This window comes from Artemia franciscana, chromosome 21 (genome assembly GCF_032884065.1).
Source record: "Artemia franciscana chromosome 21, ASM3288406v1, whole genome shotgun sequence".
NCBI lineage: Eukaryota > Metazoa > Arthropoda > Branchiopoda > Anostraca > Artemiidae > Artemia > Artemia franciscana.
In genome coordinates, this window is record NC_088883.1 from 19,183,852 (window position 1) to 19,205,116 (window position 21,265).

At 35.8% G+C, this 21,265-nt stretch overlaps 1 protein-coding gene across 3 annotated transcripts in view; it reads left to right on the plus strand.

The window, feature by feature from the left end:
- LOC136040599 (uncharacterized) overlaps positions 1 to 21,265 on the plus strand; it is a 95,923-nt gene that overhangs the window by 17,907 nt on the left and 56,751 nt on the right. Inside the window, exon 1 of one of the 3 annotated variants that reach the window (XM_065724857.1) lies at positions 8,118 to 8,528. The exons of the other annotated variants lie outside the window; for them this stretch is intronic. The gene's annotated coding sequence lies outside the window, so the exon portion shown is untranslated. Of the gene's footprint in view, positions 1 to 8,117; positions 8,529 to 21,265 lie in introns of those variants that run through there. 3 annotated transcript variants of the gene reach the window in all.

Here is a 21,265-nt window from a genome sequence, read left to right on the forward strand (position 1 = left end):
TTTTTTCGCGGAGAGATTCTCCATGGGGGATTTTCCGTGAAATATTAACTTCTCATTGTGGGTGGGATTCAGGAAAACTGTTCAATGGAGGAGAGATTTCCGGTGTGATTTGAAACACGATCAGAAATGAAATAAAAAACAATTTTTTTTTGAACTGAAAGTGATGAGCAATATTAAACCTGAAAACGAACTGAAATTATTCCGTATAGGGGGGGGGGGCTGCTGCTTCTCAATACTTCGGTCTTTACGTTAAGGTTCGACTCTTTGTCCCAATTCTTTAAGAATTACTCCTAAAACAAAGGGAACCCATAAGCACAAAAAATGAAAAGGATGTTTTTTTTTCGAACAAAAGACTGGAAATAGGGCCAGATTTCTTTAAATTGGGGCTTAGGGCGCCCCAAATACGTGATTGTCAAGGGGGCCAACTATTTTTGGGTAAGGAGAAAGGGTGCTAAGTGACCAAGAAATAGGCCAGAAATATTGCTGTTCTCAACAAGTTTGAAATATACAGTCATAAGTCTCTGAGCCAAGGAAAACTTATTATCTGCGGCCATAGCTATTGTGTCTTTGCCCCTCGTTCTTCTCCCTCCGACAAATCCTGACCGTGCTTGCCTGATCATTAAGTAATTTTATTCGGTAAAATGTCCCCTCAAAAGGCCATTGTTCACATATGGATCGTGCATAAAGTTTAACATTGCATAGTGCCAAGCCAGGGTAATGGAATAGGGTGACATGCATTAACCCCCCTCCTCAGAAAATACCCCCGTGGAAAGTATCTTTCCGGTAAACTCCTCCTCCCCCCGTGGTAAATAAGGCTTTCCAAATTCGAGAATTTTATTTGAGTTTTTTTTCCGTAGGGGAACAAATTTTGGGAATTGTGTATTATACACCACTCACTCAAGTTTACGCTGTGTAAGACCGAACAGACCTGTTTCTTTGTTAGTTTCTTTCAGCTTATCTCAAGACAAGACAAAGATATGGGACCGAACAGATGAGAAATATATGATTTTCACTATATATTTGCGCATAAGGAGGGTAAAGTATTTGGACTGCTTGAAGTCAGAAAACAAGTATAACTTCATAATATGTAGAATAATTGCATCTTACACATTTTGCATGCATACCCGCTATACTTACCCCCCCCCCCCCTATTTTGCAAATATATTACCCAAGTTTATTTCTATAGTGATGAAGGTTTGTTCTTGAGTTTTATGCATCATAGGCTCGAGTGAGTGGCGCATAATACACAAGTACCGGAATTTTTGACGGAGAGAGAGAGCCGGATGTATTTCCCAGGATTATTTAGCAACGATCAGAAATTAATTTAAAAAAAAATCAACTGAAAGTAAGGAGCAACATCAAAACTTAAGACGAACAGAAGTTATTACGTATATGAAAGGAGTTGGCCATCCAAAAGACCTCTCTCTCTACGCTATAGTTATGACTTCTTGTCCTAATTCTTTAAGAACGATTCCTGAAACAACATGAACAATAATTGAACGATAAATGAACAAGAACGATTCCTGAAACAATTAGAACAATAAGCTTTGTTTTAAAATTCAATAAAAAAAACTTTAGTTTTTTTTAGAGCAAAGTTAGGGTAAGAGCAAAGTCTTGAGGATTAGGCAACCCTTTTCATATACGTAATAATTTCAGTTCGTTTTGAGGTTTGATGCTGTTGTTGAAAAACTTATTGTTTTTTTTTTTTTTTCATTTAATATCTTACAGATAGTGTTTTTTAATTGGGAGCACATGGAACAAGTTTTTCTAAAAGAAAAGTAAAGAGCCTCATTAAACCAAAAATAAGGAGAAAAAAGTCAAATAATCTTAAAAGTAAAAGCTATGTAGCCTAATAGAAAAAAAAGATAAGAAGTATTTTTTCTATGGAAAATTCTGTCAATATAAAATAAACAGAAATTAATAAAAAAAAATTCACGAAACAAGTTTCTCAAAGAATAGTACTGAGCCTAGTTAAGTCAAAAATGAGTAGAAATTGGTTTAAATATTTTTCCAAGCGTAGAACTACCACAAAGCATTGCCAGTAAATGAATTAAATCCAAAACGAACAGAAATTACGATAAATAACCGATCCAACCTCAAAACGAGCAAAAATTAATAAGAAAGTTCTATAAAAAAGAGTTTATCGTAAAGAGCAAGGTCTTGAGGAAGAGACAACCTTTCATTTATGTAATAATTTCTGTTCGTTTTAAGGTTTGATGTTGCTCCTTACTTTCAGTTGAATTTTGTTTGTTCAATGAGGCTTTTTACTTTTCTTTAAAAAACATGTTCCGTATGATTCCCATTAACAAATACTCTCTGTAGGTAATTAAATTAAAAACAACAAGTTTTACAATAAAGTTTTTTTTTAAATAGAATTTTAGAACAAAGCTTATTGTTTTCCTTCTCCCTACAGAAAAAAAATGAAACTCAAATAAAATTCTCAAATTTAGAAAGCATTATTTTCCATGGGGAATGGGGTAAACACTTAGAACCGGGAACGGCGTTTTTTCCCTTGCGTAGTGATTTATACCTGTAATAGTTTATAGGTTTGTTTATTATGTAAATAAAAGTCAAATTGAATTTAGCAGATATTGGTAAATAATCAAACAGTTCGTGGTAACGAACTGTAGTAAGGTGCGACCTGGCTCAATAGTAACCAAAACTCTAAAAACGGAATTTTGATATCACTAGCTACATCAAAAGAATTGCATTTTAATGCTGATTTTAAATATATAAGTTACATCAAGTTTAGTCTTACCTATCAAAAGTTACGAGCATGAGAAACTGCCTTATTTCCGAGAATAGGGGAAACACCCCCTAAAAGTCATAGAATCTTAACGAAAATCACATCATCACATTCAGCGTATCACAGAACCCTACTGTAGAAGTTTTAAGCTCCTATCTACAAAAATGTGGAATTTTGAATTTTTTTGCCAGAAGGCAGATAACGGGTGCGTGTTTTTTTTTTTTTTTTTTTTTTTTTTTTTTTTTTTTTTTTTTTTTTTTTTTTTTTTAGGGGTGATCGTATCGACCCAGTGGTCCTAGAATGTTGCGAGAGAGCTCATTGCAATGGAAATGAAAAGTTCTAGTGCCCTTTTGAAGTGACCAAAAAAATTGGAGGGCACATCCGCCCCTCCCGTGCCAATTATTTTCCAAAGTGACCGGATCAAAATTCTGAGATAGCCATTTTATTCAGCATAGCCTAAAAACCTTATAACTATGTCTTTGGGGACGATTTACTCCCCCACAGTCCCCGTGGCAGGGGCTACAAGTTACAAACTTTGATCAGTGCTTATATATTGTAATGGTTATTGGGAAGTGTACATATGGAAGAAGAAAATTTCCATGAAGGGAGCGCAGGATTTTCTAGCATTATTAAAAAGAAAACAATGAAAAAATAAATATGAAGAAGTTTTTTCAACTAAAAGTAAGGAACAGCATTAAAATTTAAAACGAACAGAAATTATTACGCATATGAGGGGTTCACACCCTGACTATATCTCGCTCTTTACGTTATAGTATTTTTAGTAATTTCAATTATTCATTCTACGGGCTTTGTGATTCAGCGGTCATTCTTAAATAATTGGGACAAAATTTAAGCTTTAGTGTAAAGAGCGAGGTACTGACAAGGGAGTAAACCCCTTCATATACGTAATAAAAACATAAAAATACAGAAGTTCGTTGCGTAAGCTAATTCGTAAGTTATATATGTCTTTTAATAATAAAAACGTTCGTAAAAAATTAAAAGTTCTAGTTGCCTTTTTAAGTAACCAAAAAATTGAGGGAGCAACTAGGCCTCCTCCCCCGTTCCTTTTTTTTAAATTATTTGATCAAAACTATGAGAAAGACATTTTGCAAAAAAAAAATGAAAATTTTGTTTTAATTATTCATCTGCGGAGAGAAATAATCAAAACATGCATTAATTAAAAAACGCTCAAAAATTAAATAAAAAAACAAGTTTTTTTAGCTGAAAGTAAGGAGCGACATTAAAACTTAAAACGAACAGAAATTACTTCGTATACGAAAGGGGCTGCTCCCTCCTCAACCCTCCTCAAAAAGTGGAGTTGAGACAAAGTGTCAAACTTTAGCGTAAAGAGTGGGGCGTTGAGGAGGGAGCAGCCTCTTTCATATCCGAAGTGATTTCTGTTCGTTTTAAGTTTTAATGTTTCTCCTTACTTTTACTTTAAAAAAAACTTGTTTTTTTTTTTATTTAATTCAGTAAGTCTATTGTTTTCCTCTTCTTGAAACATGAATCTAATACTACCTTTGAAGTAGCGTCTTGATAAGGACCAAAATGTTTGAAAAATTATATAAGGAATACTAAAAACTATATCGGAAGAAGAAATAAAGAAAAATACAGGCTCGACGAAAAAAAAGAAAAAAACCTGAGAGCTCATATGAAACTTGTGATGAGGTCGGAAGAGCCAAGATCTCATATGGCATGAGCTCTAGAAAAATACTAAGAATCAATAGATTGATTCAAAAAGAAATTCAGGGATTTAATACCGGTCGGGATTTAAAATAAGAGCTCTGAGACACGAGGTCCTACTAAATATCAGAATCCATTAAGATCCGATCACCCACTCGTAGGTTAAAAATACTTCGTTTTTTCTAATTTTTACTCTCCCTTCAGCCCCCCCCAGATGGTCGAATCGGGGAAAACAACTGTTATCAAATCAATTTGTGCAGGTCCCTGACACGCCTGCCAATTCGTCATAGCACGTCCAGAAGCACCGAACTTGCCAAAGCACTGGACCTCCCCATAACTCCCTCAAAGAGAGCGGATCAAGTCCGGTTACGTCAATCACGTATCTACAACATATGCTTATTCTACCCACCAAGTTTCATCCCGATCTATCCACCCTAAGCGCTTTCCAAGATTTCCGGTCTCCCTCTCCAACTCCCCCCCCAATATTATCAGATCTGGGCGGGATTTAAGATAATAGCTCTGAGACATGAGTTCCTTCTAAATATAAAATTTTCTTAAGATTCCGTCACCCGTACGTAAGTTAAAAAAGCTTCAATTTTTCTTATTTTTTCCGAATTAACTCCCCCCCTACTCCCCCAAAAAGAGAGGATTCAGTCCGGCTATATAAATCACGTATCTAAGACTTGAGCTTATTCTTCCAACCAAGTTTCATTCCGATCTCTTCATTCTAAGCGTTTTCAAAGTTTTTCCATTTCTTCCGCCAACTCCCCCCCAATATCACCAGATATGGTCGGGATTTAAAATAAGAGCCCTATGACACGAGGTTCTTCTAAATTTCAAACCTCATTAAGATCCGATCACCCGTTCGTAAGTTAAAAATACTCATTTTTATTTTTCCTCTCCCTCCAGCCACGCAGATGGTCGAATTGGGGAAACGACTTTTATTAAGTCAGTTTTTTTAAGTCCCTTACATGCCTACCGATTTTCATCGTCCTAGCACGTCCAGAATCACCGAACTCGCCAAAGCACTGAAAATCCCCCCTAGCTCCCCCAAAGAGAGCGGATCCATTCCAATAATTGTCAATCACGTATCTTGATCTTGTGCTTATTCTTCCCATCAAGTTTCATCCCGATCTATCCACCCTAAGCGCTTTCCAAGATTTCCGGTTTCCAAGATTTCTGTTTCCCCCCTCCAACCTCCTGTGTCCCCAGATCCGATTCGAGTTGAAAATGGAGCATCTGAGACATAAGGTCTTTCTATATATCAAGTCTCATTACGATCCGATCACCCATTCGTAAGATAAAGATACCTCAATTTTCTTGTTTTCCAAGATTTCCGGTTTCCCCCTCTAATTCCCCCCCCCCCATTGTCATCAGATCTAGTCGGAATTTAAAAGTGCTCTGAAGCATAACATCCTTCTGAATATCAAATTTTATTAAGATCTGATTGCCTGTTCGTAAGTTAAAATGCCTCATTTTTCTAATTTTTCCGAGTTACCCCCCTCCAACTCCACCAAAGAGAGCGAATTTGGTCTGGTTATGTCAGTCACGTATCTTGGACTTGTGCCTATTCTTCCCACCAAGTTTCATCTTGATCTCTCCACTCTTAAGTGTTTTCCAAGATTTTCGGTCCCCCCCCCCAACTCCTCCCAATGACATTTGATCCGGTCGGTATTTAAAATAAGAAATCTGAGTTACGAGGTAGGCCTACTTCTAAATATGAAATTCATTAAGATCCGATCACCCCTTCGTAAGTTAAAAATGCCTCATTTTTTCTAATTTTTCGGAATTAACTCTCCCCCCCAACTCCCCCAAAGAGAGCGGATCCGTTCCGGTTATGTCAATTACGTATCTAGGACTTTGTGCTTATTTTTCCACAGAGTTTCATCCCGATCCCTCCACTCTAAGCCTTTTTCAAGATTTTAGGTTCCCCCCTCTAATTCCGCGCAATGTCACCGGATACGGTTGGAATTTAAAATAAGAGCTCTGAGACACGATATCAAACAGTTCGTGGTAACGAACTGTAGTAAGGAGCGACCCGGCTCAATAGTAAACGGAACTCTAAAAAATGGAATTTTGATGCTAAAAGATACATCAAAAGAATCGAATTTTCATGCTAATTCTAAATATATAAGTTTCTTTAAATTTGGTCTTTGTCATCAAAATTTACGAGCCTGAAAAAGTTTGCCTTATTTTGGAAAATAGGGGGAAACATCCCCTAAAAGTCATAGAATCTTAACGAAAATCACACCATCACATTCAGCGTATCAGAGAACCCTATGGCAAAAATTTCAAGCTCCTATCTACAAAAATGTGGAATTTCGTATTTTTTGTCAGAAGACAAGTCACGGGTGCGTGCTTATTTGTTTTTTTTTTGCTTTTTTCCCCCATGGGTCATCGGATCGACCAAGTGGTCCTAGAGTGTCACAAGAGGGCTCATTCTAACTGAAATGAAAAGTTCTAGTGCCCCTTTTAAGTGACCAAAAAAATCGGAGGGCACCTAGGCCCCCTCCCACGCTAATTTTTTCCCAAAGGCAATGGATCAAAATTTTGAGATAGCCATTTTGTTCCACGTAGTCGAAAACCATAATAACTATGTCTCTCCTCGTGAAGAGATAAATACCTCGCTCTTTATGCTAAAGTATTTTTAGTAATTTCAACTATTTATTCTACGGGCTTTTTGATTCAGGGATCATTCTTAAAGAATTGGGACAAAACTTACGATTTATTGTAAAGAGCGAGGTATTAACGAGGGTACAAACCCCCTCGTATACATAATAAAAATATAAGAACATAAAAGTTTGTTACGTAAGTTAAATCTTAAGTTACGCATATTTTTTTACTAATAAAAACGTTCGTTAAAAATTAAAAGTTCTAGTTGCCTTTTAAGTAACCGAGAAATTGGAGGGCAACTAGGCCTCCTTCCCCACCCCTTGTTTCTCAAAATTGTCTGATCGAAACTAAGAGAAAGCCATTTAGCCAAAAAAAAGAATTAATATACAAATTTCATTTTAATAATTTATGTGCGGAGAGCCAAAATCAAACATGCATTAATTCAAAAACGTTCAGAAATTAAATAAAAAAAAACTTAGTTTTTTTAACTGAAAGTAAGGAGCGACATTAAAACTTAAAACGAACAGAAATTACTCCATATATGAAATGGGCTGTCCCCTTCGCAATCCTTCGCTCTTTACGCTAGAGTTTGATTCTTTGCCACAATTCTACTTTTTAAAGCAATTAAAAGCTTTAGCGTAAAGAGCGAGGGGTTGCGGAGGGGACAACCCATTTCATATACGGAGTAATTTCTGTTCGTTTGAAGTTTTAATGTCGCTCCTTACTTTCTATTAGAAAAACTAGTTTTATTTATTTAATCCATCTAAATGTCAGATTTTATTAACATCCGATCACCCGTTCGTAAGTTAATAATACCTTATTTTTTTAATTTTTCCGAATTAACCGGGTCTTTGCCAAATATACGGTATGAAATTATACATGAAAATACAGTTTTGAACTATTTGTGTTGCCTTTTTACGTGGGCCCTTTTATTGCGTTTTAGTTAGCCATTATATTTAGTTGAATTTGTGTCATTAAAAAATAACTGGACAGGTATTTTCGGTAGAGCATAGTAGCCTATGTGTATATACCATCGTTAATATTTCCACTTGCAAACCAGTCGTACATGAGAAGGTCACTTAACCCGCTGAGAGAAGTAGTATTGCCAACATGTTACGTTGCGAATATCTTAAGGGTCCGATGGCGATTTTTTTATATGTTTAAGTAGACGTCTGTATTTTCACCTAAAGGGTTTTATAGTTGAAACTCGTGTATCTAATCAAGTTTAAGTCCAGTTTGAATATGACCAGTGTTAGTGAACCCGATGGATTTGTTCAAATTGAAAGTAACTTCTTCTTTGATTATCTCCTAAGTAACTCTGAGCATGCCTGGTCACGCTTGGAATAGGGTACTTCCCCCTCCCTCAATACCCAAATGTTTGCAGTATATATTTTTAAATGTTTGAAAACATTGACAATAAAGCATAAAAGTGTACTTCTTGAAGCACCAGAACTCTCTGTTGACAGCCTGATTTATATATGTAGAGGTAAGTTCATTCAAAATATTCGAAAGTAATTTCATAGTAAGGTGAACAACCCCTTTCCAGAAAAACCTGCTAAGGGTAGACAATAGCTTTCCAGGCAAATTTTCCTTAGCTAAAAAAAAATTAGGGTAAAATTCTACTTAATTGACTTGTTGCTATCTCGGAAAGGGTTTAGGTTAAGAAAATGAAAATTTCAGGGATGGGTCTACAGGCTAAAGTGTGTCCCAGGAAGGTATTTTAAAGTACCCACCTCTACTCCTTCTCCCTCGAGAGGGCCCTGAAATGTGCCTACATTGTCACAATTTCTACATGACCTATTGAAATTGTGACAAAACAACATTTTACCTTAATTTTCAGTTGATTTTCATTTAATTTTCAGTTTTTCTCTGCATTTAGTTCTGAAAATGCAATTCCTGTTATTTGAGTAGAATTTTGAGCCATATCAATGTTTTTTTTCAAAATTTAGGAAATGTGTTTGCATATCTTTAAAACCTTATAAAATGGAATTGAGCAAAGTTATGAAGCTGAAAACAATTTTGTTGTACTTCAATTAAGCAGAAGATCTTTTTTGCAAGATTTCACTTTTATAACACACATATTTTTAAAGGTTATCGAAGGTCAGGGCCTTCTAGAGGGAGAAGGAGTGGAGATAGTTGCTTCAAAATACCTTCCCGGGACATACTTTAGTCTGTAGATTCATCCCTGAAAGTTTCATTTTCCTAACCTAAACCCTTTCTGAGAAACCAAGAAGTCAATTAACTAGAATTTTACCAAATTTAGTACAGTAGCAAGTGGACAAGGAATAGAAGTAGAATGCTATTCTTTATTGAAAGATTAGCAATTCGAGTTACTGGGTAAGTTAAACGATTAATTTTTAAAATAACTCAAGCCACCAACTAAAAAAAAAGTGTGTTGAAAATTCTAGAACTGTGGTAGTTCTAATGAGATATTATCTCATAATTAAATTAAAACCATGTTTGTTGTTTCTGTGATCGATCTAATGTGCTTATCCGGAAATTGTGCATTGCAGATTAAAGCGTTTGTTTGCCGTAGTTTTTTTCTTTCAAAAGTCTAGTTACTAACTCTTCAGGTGGATGTATGCACAGTGTTAAGTTTTACTATTACTAAGCAGGGTTGCCACCCTGGTCAGTTCCTAAAGTGCTCCAATTACCCCAAATTCCGTGCTACACAGCGATTTTCGGTACTAAACTCTAAAAATTTACTGTAATAGCGCTGAAATAGCATTTTCCTGCTATTTTAGCACTATTTTAGCAACACCGAGCATGTACTACAGTGCTTTGTATTATAAAATAGTGCTTAAATAGTACTTTGTGCTATATCTGGCAACACTGCAGCTAAATGTATAAATTATTTTGCAAGCTGTCTAGGATTTTTACCATTATTAAATAATAATAAAAACAAGTTTTTTCAACTGAAAGTAAGGAGCAACAGTAAAACTCAGAACGAACAGAAATTATTACGTATATGAGGGGGTCGCTCCTCCTCAACACTTTGCTCTTTAAGATAAAGTTTTTTAGTACTTCTTAAAAAAGCTTCTTATTGTTCTGATTATACGAACCTTGTGTTTCACGAGTCATTCTTAAAGAACTGGGACAAGATTAAAACTTTCGGGTAAAGAGAGAGGTGTTGAGTAGGAGTAATCCCCCTCATATATGTAATAATTTCTGTTTGTTTTAAGTTTTACTGTTGTTCCTCTCTTTCAGTCGAAAAAAACTTGTTTTTTTTATATTTTATTTCTCTTCGTTTGTTAAATAATGTCAGGAAATCTGGCTCCACCTCCGCGGAAAAATCCCTCTTTTCCACTGAAAGTTCTTAAGCCGAACTGGCCAGATATGACAATAAACAACAAAGAGAGATAAAACTAACTCTACAAAAAAAAAACCTCAAACGAGACGACGGCCAGTAGAGAGGAAAGACTAAAACAACGCGGATATTTCGCCTGTATCCAAACAAGGCGTCCTCAGCACAAGATAAAAAGAAAACTAAAAACAAATAAAACCACCACCAATAATAATAAATACAATTGTCGCTACTTATCCACGTAGGGAAAAGAAGCTATTCGAGTTACTTCAATGAGAATCAAAGAGCAACTGAGGAAAAATTATGAAAATTAAAACTTAGTTATCTATTCTGTTGCGAAATAATCCTCTTGTAAGGTAGTATTGAAGCAACTCTTTTTGGCCTAGTAGGTAATCTTGTCCCCTGGTGACTGTGTAAAATTTTATTTCCCTTATTGATTATTGGTTCATTTTTCAAAAGAAAATCATAAATTGGGTCAATATTTAAATTCCCTGTGTCTCTATTTATTGAAAGATTAGCAAATATATGTTTTTTAATTTCTATAGCCTCCCTCGCCCACTGAGAAAAACCTCTATTATTAGAAATAGCTGCTTTATTATTAGAAATGGCATATTATTATGTATACATTATGTATAATATGTATATTAATAATATGTATAACATTAATAATAATGTGTGGGCTCCCTTTAAACCCACCATTGGTTTAGCTCTGTGATGGGGCTTTATCTCAATGAATCATCATCTAACTGAACATTTCGCATTTTGTTTTTGCATTCATGTAGCCTAAATCTTTCATTAGTATTGAACTATTAATGAACACCGCAAAATTTTTCCTTTACCATTTCTATAGGCTTAGATTAAGGCCATATCCGGGAGGGGGGTACTAGGTTTGATCCCCCTCCCAAATATTTGTTCGACTCAAAAGAAAGTAACAAAAATGCCTATAAACAAAGTTTATATGCGTTTTTTATACCCCGCCCCGAACAAAAACCCTGGATACGCCCTTTGCTGTGATGTCCTGCCAGAATTTTCTGAATTTACCAATCCAAAATTCCCGCCTAAGCTTCTTATAAAACTTCAGAGCTCCTTATATCACAAAGAAACTTCGAAGCTAGGAGATTCCTTGTGTAAAATTAAATTTTATTTTACATAATTAGTAAGTGCATATAACATAAGGGAAAAGACGCTAATATGTATGGCCCTTATGTATTTCCATCTTATGTATTTCCAGTCCTCGACTCCAGCCCTTATGCATTTCCATAACTCCAGCCCTTATGACTTCACTCCAAACCTTATGTGTTTCCGTAACTCCAGCCGCTATGACTTCACTCCAGCCCTATATTATGTATTTCCAGCCCTGGACTCCAGCCCTTATGTATTTCCATAACTCCAGCCTTTATGTATTTCCATAACTCCGACTCCATTTAGCAAAAATTTACTAAAACTCCGACTCAAAAGCGACTCTTTACGCTAAAGTTTGACTCTTTGCCACAATTCTACTTTTTAAAACAATTAAAAGCTTTAGCGTAAAGAGCGAGGGATTGCGGAGGGGACAACCCATTTCATATACCGAGTAATTTCTGTTCGTTTTAAGTTTTAATGTCGCTCCTTACTTTCAGTTAAAAAAACTAGTTTTTTATTTATTGCAGAATAAAGCGTTTCGAGTGTTTGCGGTGTTGGTTTTAAAGACTCGGTATAAAAGATTGCAAAATCTTGCCTTTAGCAGGACTTATCAATTTTTATCGAAGCCTGTTTGTATATAAATATTTTCAAAATTGTTTACCCATATGTTTTAAAAGTATGTTTGAATTAGGAGATGATATTCATATACATTTTCCTATATATTTCGTCGTACGCTGGCTGTTTTCCGTAGATTTTTCCGTAGATTCTCCGTAGATTTTTCCGTAGAATTTTCTATACGACATCTAGGACCCCACGCATGGAATTGTTTAGCCTACCCACAACTTTATGAAATATGGATAATTTTCATGAATTTCGGCGGGAATTAAAGCTATTTTGACTTAATATTAATGGTTTTGATAGTTGAGTGGACCTTAAGTGGAGATGTTTTTTTTTGTTTTACGCGATACTGGTCAAGTGGTTTTAGTTTCTTTTTGTTTTTGTCTTTTTTGAAGTGTAATCCCACATTGATCGAAATGCAGGGTAATTGAATTGTTTTCTTTTTTCTTTTTATCTTTTCCTTCTATTTTTTTTTCTTTTTATCTTTTCCTTCTATTTTCTTTTTTTATTTTCCTCTCCTTTTTCGTATTGTTTTTATTTGTATGTGCATTGGGGTTGTAAGCCCTAACAAGCTTTGCTTCGGGCCATTTGCTTGTTTTGTTTTGTTTATTTATATTAATAAACCCCTCTTTCTCTCAAAATGTAAAAGTTAAGGGCTCAAAATCAAGAAGAAACGCCGTAGAATACAAGTTAACTAGAGAAAAGTGTAAAATTATGGAAGGGGATTGCGCCTCCCTCCAATTAACGGGCCTGTAATTGAACACATCATTTATGCACAAGTTGAAAACCACCAAGGATAAGATATTTAAAGTCATTGTTTCACTTATTTATAAAACCGTGTTAATTAGTTATTTGTGTGTTTTTTCAGGTATGTTGTGTAATACTAACATTGGATGAGATAGAGGTATGTCTGGAACGTTGATGACTAAAACCATACAACAATGTTTACCCAGCTTTTGTTTGCGCAAATAGTCTATAGTAATATTTTATTCTTTTTTGCTGAGTCGGGGCTTTTGAGTCAATTTTAACCTGAGGGTGTATTATAAATCGTGACATTTCTGAAATTTAACTTAGTTACCAGCATGACTAGCGTTGGTATTTGTAATGGGTTTTCGAACCGCGTAACAGCATCTGTGTTTCTGTTTGACACTGATATGTCCAAAGAGTATGGGTAACAGTGGAAAAGCTAGCGTCGACAAAAAAAAATCACGGGCTATATCTAGCGTTTAGTATTTCTTGCCATATTTCCAGTGAAATAAGAATATAACATAATATAACATAATATAACATAATATATAACATGTATATAACAAGTGACTTATCTTAGTCTCTGATTAAAACGCTGTTAAAAAGTTGAAAAAAAAAAATTTGGTACTTCCGTTATGTCCAGTAAACCATCGAGAAGTAAAGTTAGGTTAATCATAGTGCTCTATTATTAAGATAATAATCTTTGGCGTTCTATTACTGTGTTGTATGGCCCATAACAAGCAAAGCTTCTTGGGCCGAATAACTTTTACGTTTGTAATAGTGTTTTAGTATTAATAAAATGATTGATTGATTGATCATAATGAAATATACTAAAACATGAGGAAAATATAAAACTTAAGTCAATAAAATAATTTGATTTGGGCTATATATTTGCACATTTATGAGAGGGGTAAAGTAACCTAATCTTACCTCCCTCCCTCTAAAGTGCAAATATATAGCCCAAATTATATCAGTCCAATGCATTCTGTCACCCGTAATTTGTCTTTCTGGTCTTGAAACCGGTTTTCATAGATATTCAGCAAACTTGTCGAGCGTGTACTGGTAATGCGGTAGTACCAAAAGTCCAAGAAACGCCAAAGGCTGGATGGCGTTGGTTATTCTTCTATTTTATTTCTTTGTCGACGCTAAAGCAAGCTTCCACTCTAGTAAGTTCCCGTACTTTTTGGTTAGGTCTTTATCCTGTTTGTTTGTGTAATTATTGTGAATTGTTTGTTATTGTCGGTATATAGAGTGTTACAATGTTAAAGCTGATTAGGTTCAAAACAAATAATAATAATAATAATAATAATAATTTATTTATAACCCACAAAGTACATTAAACTGTGGAGTAAACACACACAAAAAGAAAAAAACAAGACAAAAAACATAACAACATAAATAACATAGCAGCATAACAACATACAACATAAATAAATTACCTCCATTCAAAAAATGGTCAAAGAGGGTCAAAAACACCGATCATTTGCCGAGTTTTAAGACATATATCTTTAGATAAATGTTTCAGTCGCGAGGGCGCATCAACGATGTCAAATTTAGAGACGACTGTATGATTCCGATACCACCGAGGCAGACGCAGCAAATACTTGCAATACTTAAAATATCCTGAGCGTATTTTCTTTGTATCCTTCTTGCGAAGGAGGAAAGCAAAACCAGAAAGATAAAAAACAGCAGGGGCACAAAAACTAGAATAAAGACGGCATAGTCCATTTCGGTTATACCGACCACGATTTGGTGAAATTTTCGCGTGTCCAACCCGCATACTTTTCAGCACGCTGGACGTAATAGCGGAGCAAGTAGACGAAAAAACTTCGAAAAAGAGAGACCCAACCATTTAATACTTGTTGAACATGGTATAGTTGAAGAACCCAAGCAAAGAGGTGATGCTGGTGGAGGACTCCCAAAACACAAAAACTCACATTTGGAGGCATTAACTGAAAGGCCTACTGTGGATAGTGCGGCTGAAAGCCGGTAGAAGTTGGTAATTAGACTATTTTTTGTCCAGCTAAGAAGCAGAACATCATCAGCATATGCAACGTGACTAATGCCTAAATTATCATTGTAAAAAATTGACGGTTGAAGACGTTGGAGACACGAAGCTAAAACACATTTAAAAATGCTCGGGGATAACACGGCACCTTGCCTAACGCCTTTTTTAACAGGAATATACTCCCCTACCGTACCATTCCACTTCACCCTAACTGAAGAATTAGCATACCAATACTTAAGCACGGAAACAATAGAAAGGTTAACACCCGAGGCTGCTAGAGAAAACTAAGCATTTGAATGAATTACATTATCAAAAGCACTAGATATGTCAACAGTCAAACAATACAGGGGACTTTTTTGAGCAACAGCTTGTTTCATTAGCCGACCCACAATATGGTGAGCTTGAAAACAGCACATACCTTTTCTAAAACCAAGCTGGAAGGGTGTAAAATTGCACTTGGAGTTAATGGCCGGTAGCAGTACATATTCAAATAGCTTACTAACAAAACAAGACACAGTGATAGGACGATAATTAGAGCAAGCACTGGGGTCCTTACCCCTCTTGACTATGGGAGATATACAGCCGGACAAAAAACTATCTGGCACAACGGACTGTGCCAAACACACCTGAAACAATAATTGCAAATGCTTCAGCAGTTCAGGACAATCATAAGCAAAAAACTTGAAGCAAAGACCATCACTATCGAGAGACTCAGACTTATTCACTTGCATAAGAGCTCGGAGTATAACACCAGATTCCACCGACAACACTTGAGATTGGTTGATACGAATTGGGAGGATTGAGTTGACAAGCTTTGTAAAATGATTTTGGAGATTAATATTAAACGAAAGCAAAATATTTTTATAATGAGAAACGAAGTCACATAGCCGAAGAGACGAATTAATTGGACGTGAACACTTAACACTGTTTATAACACGATCCGAGGATTTCTTGTCACAAGGACCATCCCAGGCATTCAGTCTCGCTCTACGCAGGGAATATTTGTACTCTCGTTTGGTTTTCTGTTTTATTTGATGTACTGAACCAGAAGAAGGACGATTACAGGCTATCCACATACGGAGCCAGAACTTAGCTTTTTGTTTAGCTATCTTCACTTTAGGATCAACTTTCCAAAAGGGATTGCGAGTACCCGTTCGCACGCACTCGGAGGGTACAGCTGTTTTAGTGGCAGACTTTAGACAGAACACTATTTGCTGATAATACGAGTTGACATCTATCCGAGTTGAAGTTGTAGATACAGATGTTTGCAATAAGTGGAAAGGCACTTTAATAGATGATAATAACTGGGACAATGTCAATACCTAAAGTGGAACATTGGTATTTTCCCAATTTAACTTTGAGAACCCCTTGGGAGAGTTGCGTTGCACAGAGGTCGCCATGGAGCAAGATAGTTGGCACGTGATTGGTAAATGATTGTCGTCGATTTTAGAGTCTTCCACATGAACTATTGATGAAAGTAGAGTTGAATCTGACACAATTACATGATCAAGGTTGGAAGTAAGACCACCACGATTGTGAATATAAGTAAATAGGAGATCTTTATCAGCAAGATGGAATCCTCCAGGTAGTGAATCGAGAAAGATTTCAGATCGGTCGGAATTAGATAATAAGTCAGTGTTCATGTCGCCGGCGAGAACCCATTTGGTATTTTGTTTTGAAAGGTCGCTAAGTAGTGTTCGTAGGCGATTACATGCTTGTTAAAAACTAGACAATGACTGCACAGTCTTTTTATTACAGGGGAAATAAATGTTTATAAATGCGGTATCACCACATTTTATCGCTAAGATGTTAGCGTCGCTTTGCAATAATATCGGCTGAGTCTTGTGTCTGAAATAGATGGCCAGACCTCCTGATGGTCTTCCACGGTTTTTTTGGGCGGCTCTCAAGAAGGTATAATGGGTGCGAGAACGCTTTAGGATATCAACATTCACTTTAGAGAGAAGGTGCTCCTGTAGAAACACAATATCATTTTCAAGTAGCTCACTTATCAGTAGATCCTTGTCTTTTGTACCATTAATATTAAGGGAAACAAAGCTAAACGGAGTTTGAGCATTCATTTATTAGCGTTGTTTAGAGCCGATCGGAGAACTTTGCATTTCAGGCTAAAACTTACGTGTTCCATAGTGCAATTTGCACATTTTGGTGAGGCTTGGCAAGGGTTTTCCTTGGAATTCACATGAGGGCCAGAACATCTGGAACACTTGGGATGTGCTGGTGAGCTGGGATAAGCTCCAATCAGGTGATCAGTACTTTGACAGCGAAAGCATCGACGCGGATTGGATTGAAAGGGCTTAGCGCGAAAAATTTCATACCCAATACGGATTCCCGACTCCAGAACCGCGTTCAGAGCGGTTTTATCGACGAACTCGAGGCGAAAAGTACGAGAGTCGCCGATTTGACTAGCACTAATAAGTCCTTCCACTGAGGCCTCCAAATCAGCTCTTGAATAATTATGGGGTATATCCCAGACCACAGCTAAAGGCTTTTTATCAATCACTCTGGCTCCAACGTTAGGGATAGAGCTAGTAACAGCTTCAGCAAGCGAGTCGGCTGAGCGCTTATCGCGTACCATCACAACCCAGCTTTTGCTATGTGGCTTAGATTTTAGACCTATGATTCCGTCATGACCATCCAATGTTCCGAGCTTCTTCATGCGAAGGATAGGGTCGCTGAGCTCCGGGGGTGGGTTTCTTACAACGACAGCGTAGGACGGTTTTTTCCTATTTTGAGTAGGGGCTACAAGCTTAGACTGTCCCTCTGTAACCTTGGACGCAATATCACGCAGCTGTTCAAGGCCAGAATTCACCTTGGCACTTTGCTGGGACATTTGATAACAAAGTCCGGAAGCTTTATGTTCTGGGAATCGCACTTTACAAGCGAAGAAATAATGTCCGAAGCACAGTTTAATGCAGCATTGGCTCCTACGCGCTTCGATGGGACTTCATTCGGAAAAATCTTTAAAAAAAGCAATTTAAGGGTCTCACCAAGAGAAGAAGACTCGAAGAAATCGGTCAAGTACTCTTTTATCGTGTCGGGCGATTAAAGTGACTAAACTTGATTTGTGAGTTGTGCTAATTTAGTAAGAACTACAACAATTACGATCCTAGTTTATTTAAAATAAGTTTATTTAACGATCCTTGTTTATTTTAGTTATGTTAAAGCTGATTAGGTTCAAAACAAATAAGTAACACTAGATATAGGTTTCTCAATTAAAGTGACTAAACTTGATTTGTGAGTTGTTGAGCTAATTTAGTAAGAACAAGAACAATTACGATCCTAGTTTATTTAAACTAAGTTTATTTAACGATCCTTGTTTATTTTAGTTATGTTAAAGCTGATTAGGTTCAAAACAAATAAGAAACACTTGATATAGGTTTCTCGATTAAAGTGACTAAACTTGATTGTGAGTTGTTGAGCTAATTTAGTAACAACAAGAACAATTACGATCCTAGTTTATTTAAACTAAGTTTATTTAACGATCCTTGTTTATTTTATTTATGTTAAAGCTGAATAGGTTCAAAACAAATAAGAAACACTTGATACAGGTTTCTCGATTAAAGTGACTAAACTTGATTTGTGAGTTGTTGAGCTAATTTAGTAACAACAAGAACAATTACGATCCTAGTTTATTTAAACTAAGTTTATTTAACGATCCTTGTTTATTTTATTTATGTTAAAGCTGAATAGGTTCAAAACAAATAAGAAACACTTGATACAGGTTTCTCGATTAAAGTGACTAAACTTGATTTGTGAGTTGTTGAGCTAATTTAGTAACAACAAGAACAATTACGATCCTAGTTTATTTAAACTAAGTTTATTTAACGATCCTTGTTTATTTTATTTATGTTAAAGGTGATTAGGTTCAAAACAAATAAGTAACACTAGATATAGGTTTCTCAATTAAAGTGACTAAACTTGATTTGTGAGTTTTTGTGCTAATTTAGTAAGAACAACAACAATTACGATCCTAGTTTTCTGTGAAAGCCGGGAATCGTAAATAAAGATTTAGTCAGATGGATTTATTCCACGGTTAAAAATACAGACAATTAGGCACTTTTCGAGCACTTTAGAAACTGGTAAAGTTTCTCGGTAGACGCACGAGTTAGAATTTGCAAGACAATCGGCAAGTGTCAAGTTTATAAAGTGTTGGGATAATATTTAATTGTTCACTTAAACATTTAACCCTTGGTTTCTCGGTGCTGTGCCAGTTGGGATTCTGGCCTTTCTTGCGTCCGGTGGAAAATCTTGATTTAGTGTTCCCTCCCTGTCTCTCAAAATTTTTCAGGCCAAATTTTTGCATAATTTTCATTTTTTCACAAAAATTTCTATTTATTTAAATCTGACTTTTTGCTTTAGTCTAAAATATTAATTATCTTGTCCCAATTGATTTGTTCTAATTCTTTGATTCGTTCTACTTACTTTATGCTTCAATTTCAATTAAAAATTACTCAAATTCGGTCTGCTTACTTTTATTTTCAAGGAATGGCGATGAAGATAATGGAAAACCAAAAATTTCGAATTTAGTTTGCTAACACTTACTGCCAACTGCGCCCTCTACTTTATTTTAGTAAAACTAAAGTTACTAGTGTACTATACGCAAAACACTCAAGTTTATGCTGTTTAAAACTCGGGAAAAAACCGGTTTTTCGTTATTTTCTTTAAGCTTAGCGTGAGACAAGACAAAGACAAGTGACAGAAGAGATGGGAAATATATATTTTGGGCTATATGTTAGTACATTAGGGGGGGGGTACAGTATTTGGATAGTTTGAAGTTAAAAAACAATTCTTACTTTATAATATGCAGAATAATTGTATCTGACACAATTTGCATGCAGACCGGCTATACTTATACATGCAGACCCGCTATATCCGCTATACTTACCCTTATCCCTTCTAATATGCAAATATGTAGCCCAAATTTGTTTCTAAAGTATTATATTCTCATTACACTTTATTATATTTCATCAAGATTGAGTTTTAAAGAAACAGGTCCTAATTAAATGAAGCACTTGAGTGTTTAGGCGCATAATACACAAGTACCGAAATAAAACTTCAAAAAATAACAAAATGATTATAACCGTTGGACTATTTATTTGGAATTTTGGACCTCTATAATTTCTGCGCCCGTGGCAGGTGTCCCCACTGTCCGACCTCTGTGTAGTTTCAAAACTGCTTAATCATCTTAATTACTGTTATCTTATTATTATTTTGAGTTCAAAAATTTTTGTATTGTGGGTTACATGAGAACAGTTTTAATACTTCTTGTCACTCTAACTTGTGTGAGTTACTAAGGTAATATTCAAAGTACTATCCCCCCTCCCTCATCTCAGGTTTGAAGCTACGAACTGGTATTCACACTTCATTCGCGTTATTTGACTATTCCGTTACCTTCTTAACTACTGATGATGGGCAGTGTTGCCAGATCTTTGGTTTAAAGTTGTGTCACCTTAAAAGTGAAAGTGCTTCGAAAGCTTCCTTTTTCTAGTGAAAATGCGCTGAATAAACGATTTCCCTCCCCCTTAAAAATGTGCTGATTTGAAAAAGTTAATGTGTAAACGCTCAAGAAAGCACCACAATGGCGCAAATGTGCCCCATCTGGGCACTCTGGATGGAAGTAGTATTTTTCTAGCATTAATATTTAAATGGACTTCCAATCGGGAAATGCTGACAGGGAAAGGTAATTTAACATTCATTTTCTGGAGTAGCAACAATAACAGAAAAGAGAAATACCATCTGATTTTCTATTCATCACTTTTTCCAAATGTATTTTCTGCCTTCACGATAGTGTTTAATCCCCCCCCTCCCGTTCTGATTTTTGAAGACTCTAATGTTCGGCGCGCGTGAGTATAATTATTACTTAAGAGTCTGCTTCCATCTCTATATCCACGTCTCTGGTGTGAATAAAGCAATCTAGTGGATAATATTTCGAGGTTAAACTTTTAAAAAACTTTTTTTTTTTAAAAAACTTTCGAGGTTAATCAGATCTTTTCCTCAGTATCACCTGTCTTTAAATTATTTTCAGAACTTGTGGCTATTGCCCTACAAGCCAAGTTCTATTTATAAAATCCAACCTCCCCTATTGGCAGGGGCGAACCCAGGGGGGGAAGGTAACGAGAATACATCCCTCCACATAAATTTGCGAATTTTGTACATTCTTTAGATCTTGACTCATACGAAAAGATAATGTACGCCGCAAATCTTATTGTGACGAGGATAAAAAATGAATGTCTTATTATATTTATAAAATAAAATTTAAAAAGAAACTGTCTCAAAAACTTACCAAATTCACTATGGATTTTAATCCAATTGATATACATTAATGTATGCTCAACAATTTGGTAAAGTGGTATGATCTCCACATGATCATTGTTTTGTAAAAATGCAGTCGGGAACAAAGGCAGGC